Below are 13,125 nucleotides of genomic sequence, written 5' to 3'. Positions count from 1 at the left end.
GAGTTTAGAGCTGTCAAATAGCATAGAACAAAAGAAAATCAGGGCTACCAACATTGATAAATTGCGTCGTATGTCAGAAAATGACGTTTGCCTTCGTTTTAGGTGGGCTATAGCCCAACTAGCGGAAGCCCAATAGGCTAATATTTTCAAAGCTAAACGATCACTTCGACATCTGGTGGCTGGTAGGAGAACCGTCATAAAAGAGGTTGTGTTGGGAACGCACCGTGTCCAGCATAGGAAGGAGCACACAATTTACACTTTTTCTCGGAATAATTATTTTGTAGACGATCAGAGAGCATTGAAAAACATGATAAACTTTTTTTCCTTCGAAAATGTGCAGATCCGTTCAGTGCTCATGTAAGATTAGTGGGATAAAATTGGAAAATTGGTGTTTGGCAACGTAGGTTATAAACTTCCGGATTCTTTGTTAGTGGTTAAATTTGTTGTGAAATCACGCGTATCGCAAGAATAAAGGTTCAAAATGATTATACCAATGGAAAATAGTTCAATAATTAGTTGATTATGACCTAATTTTTGGATTGAAAAATTGAATTTTGGACGTAAACAAACATTTTCAGTGACATTTCTCTCCTTCTTCCCCAGCGACCTCTATGATGGTGGCGCGTTATATTTGCCTATTAAAACGAAGCCCACCTAAAGATAGTGCAACGAACGAAATTCGACTGTAATATATGAAATTGAATGACATTGAATAGTAGAGAATTCATTCCTTTACCCAATGGTATATTAAGAGGCAGCGGAGAATGTTTCGAAACGTGTTTTATTTAAGTGCAAAAATCGCTCAGACGAAAGTTCCAATGAAACTAACCTCACATATTCTGGTATTCCAACCTCAAATTAGTGCTCCTACCAGCCGGATCTCATTTTTTATAAAAGTAGTGGAATAATATAAAAAAAAAACAAACGAATGTAGAACATAGAGCACGGATATTTCTACCTTTTCCACGTAACCGTTTGACTGTTGACTGTCTTTTATCAAGAAATTAAAACATTTTCCCCCACAGAGTCATGTGATGAATGCTTGAAAAATCAAATCTCTCATCCACTGACTAGTTGCGCTACCAATGTATAGATGGCTAATAGTATGTTGCGTTTCGCGATTGGAGGCCTATAGGAAGGAGCGCTCATATTACACTTTTTCTCCGAATAGTTATGTTCCCGCATAATCATGAACCATACAAGTACTGTTCCCGATATTGTTCAGAACAATTTGCGACCATACCTAAACAATTTCATGTAACATGTTTAACAACAATATATCAACATTACCACAAACTTTTTTGACAGTTTGGTAAATTGTAAATAGACCATTTCCGTCAGATCTAACCCCCAGTTTTTGTATTTTTCTTCGAAAGACAATCATTTCTAATGACTACTAACGCTTTCAGATTTTGTTTATATGCACTCCCGATTTTCTTACAAATTTTTGAAAACATGGATACTCACCACATTTTGAAAAATAATTCGAGATGCGGCACAGTTTGTTCAACCCTATGGGTATCAGCGGGGTGATTTTGCAACAGTTTTTCGATTCCACCCCTGCATTGGGATGCTTGTTTACATTTGAAAACGTCAAATCAGGTGCGCGCTCAAACTGACCGTGATCCCGGTCAGGGCGCCCCAAACAGGAGCGCCACCGATACTACGCATACAAACGTTTTTAAACCAGGTTGGAACTGGCGCAACCTGTTCTGAATCACAGTTCTAACTCCAACCCGATTGAAGTCTTCCTTTAGGAAAATATATTTTCCTCCACAGATTCAAAATTCAAAACCACCCATTAACAACAAATCTCTCATCCACCCAGCAGTTACGGTACCGCTAGTTCTATCAGAGGCTATATTTTACTATTCATGCCGACAGATAGCCTTAATCTATCTGTTGGCTGCTGATCCGGAAGATTTCCGCCTTAAGGCAGCAACAGACGCGCAAGGAAATTTCGAGCGGCTGTTGCTGCCTCTAGGCGGGAATCTTCCGGCATATTCAATCCCTTCAATCCTCGTCGGTACGAAGCAGAGAAATCAGGCATCTGTCGAATACAATCCTTGCGTTACAGAACCGTGTAGTGTTCGCCGGGTGCGGTATAACCGGCCGAAGCGGTGAAGGTGGTTTCCGCAGTGATTACGGAGACTTCAGGAGCCGTGAAGGAAGGAGGGAGCGAAATCGCAACGGAGCCCATTATGATGAATGAAAACATAAACAAAAATCATCTGGTCATGCCAGCTGATCGTAAATTCACCACAACGTGGTGGCAAAACCATAAGGTAAAAAGGGGTCTGCATTTTTTCGAGGTGAAACAAATTGTAGGGGACCGAGGGGTGCACTAACGTGCCGCAAGTTTTTCATTGTTTTCTTACAGTTAAAGGCTCCAAAACATATCGGTTCCTTAGGAAAGTTTGTTCAGTAAATTGACAGAAAGCATATAAGCCAATAAAAATTTTTCACGGAAATGGTCTATTGGAAAATTACAATGTGGGGAATAGGTGGTTAAGTTATGTAACCATTTCAAAACGTCGATTTTCTCGAACAAAATTTTTCAGTTACAGTTAGTCAAGTTGTAGATATACTGTCCATTTTTTGCTTCATCTACTGTAAGGGAAACTGTTAAGAAACAGTTTAACTGTACAATAAGAACAAAAATAAACAATGCATGTGTAATTATTAGTTTATTGTCATTTATGGTAACCCAACCATATACCATACTGCTTTGTTATTCTATAACAATAAATAAAACCTGAAACAAAAATAAATACAATAAAATACAATGAAACAAGTTCAACCGTATAAAACAGTTACTTCAATTGAAACATTTACAGATTGTTAAAAAAGAAAAAAAAATACTTGTTAACAGAAACACAAAAATTTCCATTACCGGGATTACCTATTAATTCAATCCGTAAATGTTTCAATTGAACTGTTCTACACGTCTTAACTCGCTTCAGTGTATTCTATTAAACTTTGATAACTTGTTTCTTTTACTTTTTAATTTTTTATTCAAACTAACAAACTAAAAACTTTGAACACTTTTTTATACACTAATATGTTCTTGAACTTAATAATTAAAATACATTCACTAAATGCTTGTTTCGGCTCTTCACGGTATTTTAGCTTCTCTCGCATCAATCTTGCTGCTGCAAGTCTCGTTTACGATCCTCAATCGCGTTTCGATGTTTTTCACATCTCTGGTAGTGGCCGCAGGTTCGACTGGTCCGTTTTCGGTCATCTTTTACAATTCCGGTTGTTTCTGGTTGACTGAAGCAGCAACGGTTTTCCCGGTGGCCGAGCGGAGGTTTTCTCACTCGCGTCAAAGTTGCATCCACGGCTACATAATTATTTATCGAAAAGACAAAATTAGTTGCGTATTACCGATGAACTTGACTATTTTACATTACTTACCAGCGCTTCTATTCAAACAGATCAGGCCGCGGGCACTTTCGAACTGAATGAGCAGGTTTTTATCATTAATTTATTAAGAAACTGCCAAGCGACGTCAATTTTTTCCGATTTTTTGTCACCTATTTTGGTTGGCCACGAAAGTAAACACGCTAAAAAAAACAGTAGCTAGGTATCACAAAAAAATAATTGATTTAAAATTTGAATCTTTATAATTTATTTTCTAACGTTCGTTTAATGTGAAACAAATGCTCAATTTTAATTTCTAATTTTATGTCGAGAATCTTGACTCGAGATGCGTAAGAAAATTAAAAGAATTTTTCATCGCTGCGTTAACCTCATCAGCCAGCGCGATTAATTTTGTATTAGCGTCTATGATAATAAATATCAACAATTTGCGGAGAGGTAATCATGTGGTGCTACAATTTCCCACAATTTTTCATCTCCATATAGTTCAACAATATCTGAAAATTAAATTATACTGTCATTATTTGGTATAGATGACACAAACAGCTTTTAATTATCCCAAGATTCAGGTTTGATATTGTTCAACAGAAAAGTAACAGTTTGTGATGCATTAGCCTTATCAGTTAATGGCATCGTAGTGTTTGCAACATTTGGCAAAATGTATTTTTCTATGCGGGTTGTACACGATCAGAGAGCATTGAAAAACATGGTAAACTTTTTTTCCTTCAAAAATGTACAGATTCGATCAGTGCTCATGTACGATTAGTGTGATTAAATTGGAAAATTGGATTTTGGCTACATAGGTTATAAACTTCCAGATTCTTTGTTTGTGGTTAAATTTGTTGTGAAATCACGCGTATCGCAAGAATAAAGGGTCAAAATGATTATGCCAATGGAAAGTAGTTTAATAATTAATTGTTTATGAGCTAATTATTGGCTCGAAAAATTGAATTTTGGACGTAAACAAACATTTTCAATGACATTTCTCTTTTTCTTCCCTAGCTATCTCTATGATAGTGGCGCATTAAATTTGCCTATAGGCTATAGGCCTTTCCACTTGACGTTTAAAATCAGCTGATCTCGAAGCACTTTGACAGTTCTTCTATGGAAATGACAGGCCCATGTTAGCATCGGTCCTCCACCGATGTAAACAAATGCATAGACGGACCTGTCAAATGAAAAGGCCTATTCCGAGAAAAAGTGTAATATGTGGCTCTTTCCTATGCTGCACACGGTGCGTTCTCAACCCAACCTCTTTTATGACGGCTCTCCTACTAGCCACCAGATGTCGAAGTGATCGTTCAGCTTTGAAAATATTAGCGTATAGGCGACCACTTCGACATCTGGTGGCTAGTAGGAAAACCATCTTAAAAGTGGTTGGGTTGAGAACGCACCGTGTGCAGCATGGGAAGGAGCCAACATGCGAGTGTTAACACCATCTATCGCTGCCTTTACGCCTTTTATTTCCTGAGAGTGGACCGCGGTTCTCTTGCGAAAATATTTAGAAAATCAAAATCGATAGTCTGCAAATGGAGTCCCAAATTGCTACTGGAGTTATCGAATCTGTTAGTAAAGACACGTCTGATTGTGAACAGGTTTGAACAAGGAATGATTTATTGGGGTTGTGGTAGTTTTGTATATCTTATAGTAGGCCGTGTCTTTGGTCGGGTTCATTATTATTGAAATTGTCAAGTGAGAAACTTCACATTGGCGACGAGTGAACCCGGATTTTCCTGCGATGGCCATCAAACTCGGATTACATAGGAAGAAATCAATATATAAAGAAAAAAGCTGCTTTCTCAAGAAGTTCAACTGATGTTTGTAATTGCTATTCCTACGAAAATTTAATTATTTTGCGATACTCGATGCCTCAAATATGACATTAGTTTAGTTGGGAAAATAGCTATGTGTGTAAGTAAGTTCTATAATAAAAACTTCACCTTAGAAGGGAAGTTGCCTCAGCGGCGGATTCGATCCGTCGGGTCAGGCTGTTGCAAAGTAAGTTCACCTCAAAAGGGAACTTAAGGAAGTAAAATGGCTCGCCTTAGAAGGGAGCAGCCGTAGCGGCAGTTACGAACTGTCGGGTCCGGCGGTAATGAATCAGAATGCTTGCCTTAGAAGAGAGCAACCGGGACGGATGCGATCCGTTAAGTCCGGTCAATATTGAAATGCTCGCCTTAGAAGGGAGCTGCCGCAGCGACAGTTTCGAATTGTCGGGTCCGGCGGAAAACGAATAAAATGCTCGCCTTAGAAGGGAGCCACAGACGTAGTAACGGACACGATCCGTTGAGTCCAGTGGAAACTGAAATGCTCGCCTTAGAAGGGAGCAACCAAACAAAAAGTTTGAACTTAATTACACAAAAATTCAGCAGGGTTGGTCTGCCAGTTTCAACTAAAAGATCAAAACTGCTACAAAAGGCCGTAGCTAAAACAACGGATTTGATCCGTTGCGTCCGATAAAAATATACAAAAATTCGTGCTAGATGCGTTCACAAAAAGGTCGCAGCAACGCATATGATGCACAACTGCTTTACTAAAGGGTTCCTACAAGCTTTATAAATGTGCAGAATTCTATTAAAATTAGGATTTCATTATTATGTTTGCCTATGGAGCTATTGATTTGATGTTGCGAAAAATCTGCATTTTCTGTTGAAGGAAAGGAGATGTGGTAGTTTTGTATATCTTATAGTAGGCCGTGTCTTTGGTCGGGTTCATTATTATTGAATTTGTCAAGTGAGAAACTTCACAGGGGTATTATAAATTTATGGCTTACTTCAACTCAACATCCCCCCTTAAGCTATAATTTATTAACTCCTAGCGATGCACTTGCTTCCAATAACTTTGGGGCTGGTACCGCTTTGGTGAGGATATCTGCCAGTTGATCATTCGAAGCGACATGTTTCAACCGTATGGTCTTCTTTTCTATCTGCTCTCGAACAAAGTGATGCCTTATATCTATATGCTTGCTTCTTGGGGAATATCCCATCTCTTTTTCTGCTAGACTGATGGCACTTTTATTGTCACAGTTGATTAGGAGTGGTGATGAGATTCCTTCAAGTTCAGCAATAAAGCCTCGCCACCAAAGCGCTTCTTGAGTCACGACCGATAGTGCCATATATTCAACTTCAGTAGTGGAAAGCGCAGCAGTGGGTTGTTTACGCGAACTCCAAGCCACTGCTCCGCCATTTTTCAGGAACACATATCCACTAGTAGAGCGCCTCGTATCCACATAATTTCCCCAGTCAGCATCGGTGTAAGCTTGAAGTTGATTGGCAGTATTCTTCGCATAAGTGAGCTTCCATGTTTTTGTTCCTTCTAGATACCTCAAGATACGTTTCGCAGCGATCCAGTGAGCCTCTCCGGGGTCTTCACAAAAACTACTCACCAGGTTTACAGCATGGCAAACATCTGGTCTTGAACACTGAGCCAGGAACTGCAAGCTTCCGACTAACTGCCGAAAAGGAATGTTCTTCATTTTATCACGTTCAGCTTCCGTCTTAGGTTTCATTTGACTTGTTAACTTCTGATTGGGATCCAAGGGAGTTTGTACGGAATTGCATCCAGCCATTTTGAATTTTTCCAGCAGCTCGTTTACATAGCGTTCTTGATCGATGGCGATGAATCCTTCTCCTCTGGTAATCTTGATTCCCAGGACTTGCTTAGTCTCTCCTAAGTCCTTCATTCGGAATTTTTTGGCAATGTCTCGTTTCACAGCTTCGATCATTTGGCCGTTGGTTGAAAAAATCAAAAAATCATCAACGTATATTGACACGATCAGAACTTGATCTCCTTCAATGTAATAATAAACGCAGGTATGAAATTTCGATCGCTTTAGGCCCATTCGTTTTAATTCGCTGTCCAGCTTGAGATTCCAAACGCGGCTGGCCTGTTTCTATCTGTTATGATACTGAATTTTACCCAAATATTATTGCTTTGAATTTGTAATGTACAACTGATTAAAAATGAATAAAGCTGGCAGCATTGCCATTCGTTCGCGGTACACCGACAATTGAAAACATGGTGTCAGAAGTGGTTGATCTTTTTTCGGTATTTTCGCGTGGAAAAGTCGGAATCTAATCGGAAAAAGTGGTTACCCGGAAGCGGAATTCGCGACGGAATCGGAAGATATCGGAAACTCGGAGGTGCGAGCTCTCGCTGGTTAGAAAGCACCAGGAGAAGGGTTTGGCGTCGGCACGAGGTTTTCGGGAAGAAGCGCAGTGGTTCATGCATTAGTAGTGGTTTCGATTGATGGCTGAAAATCAAGTAGTGGCACTACCACAGCTGCCAGCAGTACCCGTCCTACCAGCAGCACAAATACCAGCAGGAAACATGAGTGTATTGGGTGTGCGTCCACCAAATCCAATGAGAATATATACCGAGGTGAGGAAGAAGACATTTAGTGTGCGTGACATCCGTGTACGGTGCAAAATGTTTCACAACTACAAGCATGCGAGCTCCCATAAGAAGCCGTGTAAATTAGTGACGTAGTTATTTTTGTTTACGTTTTTTCTCTTTACTAATACATAGCCTTTGCTTCTTCTTCCACACCTTAGTATATATTCTCATTGCACCAAATCCCTTGAATGTGGGTAGTGAGCATTTGGCGGAAGAATTTAGTGATTTTCGACAGTCGTGGGACATTTTTGTGCTAGCTGCAGAAATCGAAACGAAACCTGATCAAGTGAAAGTGGCTTTGCTGAAGAACTTTTTAGGGTTAGATGCGGTGAAGGTGCTTAACACATTGCTACCTGTGGCGGACCAGGTGACGCCGGCGGCAATACTCACGGCGCTGGAAGGTTATTGTTTACCGCAAACAAATGAAACATACGAGCGATTTGTTTTCTATTCGGCAAAACAAAGTGACAGTGAAGACCTAAATCAATTTGTGAGCAGATTGCGAAAATTAGCCGATACGTGCAATTTCGGGAACTTGAAGGATTCGTTGATCATTGATTCGTTGATCGCTGTCGATGTGAAATTTTCGTACGGAAAAGCCGATCCGCAGGCAGTGCGGTGTCAAGTGGATACAGGTGCGTCATGTAACGTGATTACTCGGTATCAGCTAGAGAAGCTAGTGGGTAAAGCGGTAAATCTCGAGGCCAGTGTTACCAAACTGAAGGGTTTCGGGGGTAATATGGTACCAGCGATTGGGTTAGTTGTTCTCCGGCACCAGAGCAAAGATAAGCGGTTCAAAGTGGCGTTTCAAGTGGTGGATCTTCTACCGGAAGTGCTGCAAATGCCGCTCCTAGGCCTCAAAACGTGCAAGGCACTAGGAATAGTGAGCATACATGACATCAATACGTGCGAACGCGATACTGAAGAAAGTAAGTGCGAGAAGAACGAGGTGAAGAATAAAGAAGCGGAAGAAATCGTGAAGAGATATGCGGATTTGTTTAGCGGTGATGGAAAGCTGGAAGGAAAAGTGGACATAAAAATGAATGACGCTATGCCAAAACAACAAGAACCAAGAAGAGTGCCAGTGCTTTTGAGAGAAAAATTTGAGTGTGAACTGAACGACCTTGAAAGAAGAGGAATCATAGCAAAAGTGAACCAACCTACCGAATGGACGAGTAACATTGTGGTTGTGGTGAGAAAAGAGAAAGTGAGAATTTGTCTTGATCCAGTGGAACTTAATCAAGTGATCAAACGTCCCAGATTTCAAATGACGACGCTGGAAGAAATTTTGCCAGATTTACACAATGCGAAGGTTTTCTCTACGTTCGACGTGCGCAACGGTTTCTGGCATGTCGAGCTGAATGAGAGGAGCAGCATGCTGACGGCGTTTTGGACACCGTTTGGCCGATATGTCTGGAAGCGGTTGCCCTTCGGACTATCGTGCTCGCCAGAAATCTTCCAACAGAAGCTGTTCCAAGCGCTGCAAGGACTAAAAGGAATCGAAGTACTTGCGGATGACATACTGTGTTTCGGTACAGGAGAGACCGAGCAACAGGCGATAGAGAATCACAACAAAAATCTGGTTGCTCTTTTGGAACGCTGCAGACATACCGGAATCAAGCTGAATCGGACAAAGTTGAGGTTGAACCAATCCGAAGTTCAGTTTTTCGGACATGTGCTCTCGAAGGATGGTTTGAAACCAGATCCAGGTAAGACAACTGCTATTAGTAAAATGCCCCAGCCTAGCAATGCGGCGGAATTGCAACGCTTTCTTGGTCTCGCGAACTACATGTCCAAATTCATTCCGAAGCTTTCGGAAATGAGTGTGGTTCTCCGGGAGGCTCTAGCAGAAGATTCGTGGTCTTGGGGAAAGCGTCGTAGGGAAGCATTTGAGGTTTTGAAAAACCAGATTGCGCAGATTACGTCCCTCAAATTTTTCAACCCTGGAATCGAGACGATGATCCAATGTGATGCAAGTAGTTATGCTCTAGGAGCTGTCCTAATGCAACACGGACAGCCGATTTTGTTCGCTTCCCGTATGCTGACCAAAACCGAACAAAAATATGCCCAAATAGAGAAAAAAAACTCTGGCAATTTTGTTCGCCTGCAAGAGGTTCGACCAGTATATTTTTGAGAGTCGACAAGTGATGGTAGAGACGGATCATCTACCGCTGCTCTCTATCTTCAAGAAGCCGATATCGTCAGCACCAAAACGTATCCAGAGGATGGTCCTAAGTCTCCAACGGTATAATCTGCAGGTAAATTACGTGAAAGGGAGCAAGCTGATACTGGCTGACACTCTCTCTCGGAACGTCAACGTGGATCAGATACCGGATGCAGAGGAAATGGACGCGTTGTGGAAGGCGATTGAGCAAGTCAGCACTCTGGAGCACATCGAGATACAGGACGAACTGTTGCAGCATATCAAGAATGAAACGGAGCAGGACGAGGTTTGTGCTCAGTTGAAGGATTACATAGTGAATGGATGGCCGAAAGAGAAAAACACGGTGCTGGATTGTGCGAAGAATAGAGGTAATAAACTATAGAGGAAGAATGTCGCTGGCGTCGCTGCAGGAACATCTTTTGCTGGCGGAGATAGGCGGGGCTATAAATGTCAACGCGAAAAAGTATGCAGTTTGACACTTATATACCCGACATGTTTCTGAGCGAGAACAAAGGGAACAGCAGCGACATTCGTCCTCTATAGTTTTCTATCTCTATTGTGCGAAGCCTTACTTCCCGTTCCATAACGAACTAGTGATGCAGGATGGTGTGATTTTGCGAGGTGAAAGGTTGCTGGTTCCGGCCAAATGTCGAATGAAAGCGTTAAATCTACTGCACTACAGTCACCAAGGTGAGCAAGCTACACTACGGAAAGCGCGTTCGGTGGTGTACTGGCCGAACATGAATGATCACATTCGCAACTACGTCAAGAAGTGCGAGGCGTGCAACAAGTTCAAATCGAGTCAAGCCAGTGAACCAATGCAAAGCGTACGGATCCCATCTTTTCCCTATGAGATTGTCTCGATGGACCTGGCAGAGATTTCACATGCAGACAAAAAGCTCATCGTGCTGATTACGGTAGACCACTTTTCGAATTTTTTCGAGATCGATGTAATCAAAAATCAAGCAACGAAGTCGCTGATTGAGTGCTCGAAGCGAAACTTTAGCCGTTTCGGAATTCCTCGCCAGGTGATCACAGATTCTGCGAAACAGTTCACAAACCAAGAATGGAAGACACTGATGGCGGAGTACGGTATTCAACATTCGACTAGTGCTCCGTACCACCATGAAGCAAACGGCAAGGCAGAATCGGCGGTCAAAATCGGTAAAAATCTCATTCTCATCAAGAAGGCGTTAGAGGAAGGAAAGGATGTATGGCTAGCTCTACTGGAATGGCGCAACACACCGCAGTCCGATGGTTACACTCCAACGCAGAAGCTGATGGGCAGGAAAACTCGAGGAATATTTCCAGTTCCGCAACACCAGCTACAAGTGAACCCTGTTGATGCTGATCGGATCAGAGACAACATAGAGGCAAGGAAGGTGAAGTTCAAATTCTACCATGATCGTGCAGCACAGGAGTTGCCAAAACTACAGGAAGTGTATGTACAGTTGAAGCCGGAAACTACTACGCAATGGACTCGTGGAAGAGTAGCTGAGGTTCTGAACGATCGAGATTATCAAATACAAGTAGGAGAGGCAGTCTATCGTCGAAACAGGAAGTATGTGCGGGATGCGAATACGTCGGCATTCTGTGGCTACCAGGATTCTCCAGAGTTGAGCAGCCACAGCGAGCGTCAGGATGAATCAACTGCTGACAGCTTCCCCAGTGCGGCCAGTCGACGAGATCAACAGGTTTCAAGTACACCAAATGTCAATAGGTTGCCTACGATCAAGTTTGACACTGCTGAAGGGTGTCAAAGCACTCCGACGGTCCACCTCAGCCCCTCTCCAAACCAGTCATCGTATGCTGAGCAACATCCTCCATCAACAGTGCGTGGAGAGCCAACCAACCGGCCGAAGCGGAAGCCATATGGGGTGAGAGTCATCTTACAGCAGAGGAAGGTGTTATGATACTGAATTTTACCCAAATATTATTGCTTTGAATTTGTAATGTACAACTGATTAAAAATGAATAAAGCTGGCAGCATTGCCATTCGTTCGCGGTACACCGACAATTGAAAACACAATCCATATAGCGCCTTTCTCAACATACACACTCGGTTTGTCCCATCTTCGAAACCTTCAGGCTGTTGCATGAAAATTTCTTCGTCTCCTAAATCACCTTGTAAGAACGCAGTAACTGCGTCCATTTGATGAACTTCCATGTCCAACTCTACAGCCTTGACCATAAGATACCGAATGGGGTCCTAAAATTTTTAATGAAATCTTGTTTTTATTTACTAACACGAAAAAGCATGTTAAAGTAGTTACACTTTAGCAATTTTTCCCGCTCAAATATTACGGTTGGTAAGAAAATTTTCCGGTTTGCGGTAGCCGCAGAGTTCTACCGCAGCTGTCAATGTTCTACCGCAGGCTTCGAAATCATTCCATCATTGAAGCAAACAATTCAATCATAGTATGCTTGAAAAAGAAAACGCTATGAAAAATAGAAACAAACAACAATCATCAAGACGGTATCCAAGGTATCATTGAAGCCTACTGATGATTTACCAGTGCAAATCAGTGGTGTGACAGCTGCGGTAGCTTTTCGTTGAACCGTAAAACGGAAAGTTTTCCCTAAAATTGCAATAATGGCTATAAGAGCATCTTTAACGGGGGCGACTATTTGGGTGATTAAAATGATCACCTTCAGAGTTGTCATTTTAGTTTAGTCACTCATTCTCACACCGGTGGCTACCATATTTAGTAACTCGTTTCCGTACCGGTCGTTGCTTTTTGGGTTAACATATGAGTTGTGAAAATAATGATGATCAATTCAGGTTGGGAATTTTTGTAACTCTGCTGGAATATCTATTCATATATTCTGGTGCGGAATTATTAGAATTCCATCGGAAATTTTTGAGATTGTTTATGAATCCGACTGGATGCTAATTTGATTGGAACCCTTGCCAATTCTACCGGAATCCTTGTAAATCCTACAAGAAATATTGCAAATTTGACCGTAATTATTGTGAATCCGACTGGAATCCTTGGGATTCCGACTAGAATCCTTGGGATTCCGACTGGAATCCTTGGGATTCCGACTGGAATCCTTGGGATTCCGACTGGAATCCTTGGGATTCCGACTGGAATCCTTGGGATTCCGACTGGAATCCTTGGGATTCCGACTGGAATCCTTGGGATTCCAACTGGAATTCCAGTCAGAATCCCGAGGACTCTAGT

At 41.7% G+C, this 13,125-nt stretch overlaps 1 long non-coding RNA gene across 1 annotated transcript; it reads right to left on the bottom strand.

Annotated features, from left to right (window-relative positions):
* Positions 1–3,033: 3,033 nt before the first annotated feature.
* LOC110674450 lies at positions 3,034–3,616 on the bottom strand. Its single transcript, XR_002498877.1, has 2 exons — positions 3,418–3,616; positions 3,034–3,343 (listed from the first exon to the last, which is right to left on the bottom strand). It is a non-coding gene; the product is annotated as an uncharacterized LOC110674450 (long non-coding RNA).
* Positions 3,617–13,125: the final 9,509 nt, after the last annotated feature.

Source organism: Aedes aegypti, chromosome 1, assembly GCF_002204515.2.
Source record: "Aedes aegypti strain LVP_AGWG chromosome 1, AaegL5.0 Primary Assembly, whole genome shotgun sequence".
NCBI classification, from domain to species: Eukaryota; Metazoa; Arthropoda; class Insecta; order Diptera; family Culicidae; genus Aedes; species Aedes aegypti.
The sequence above is the reverse complement of the archived record's forward strand: the minus strand, read 5'-3'. Positions and strand labels throughout refer to the sequence as shown.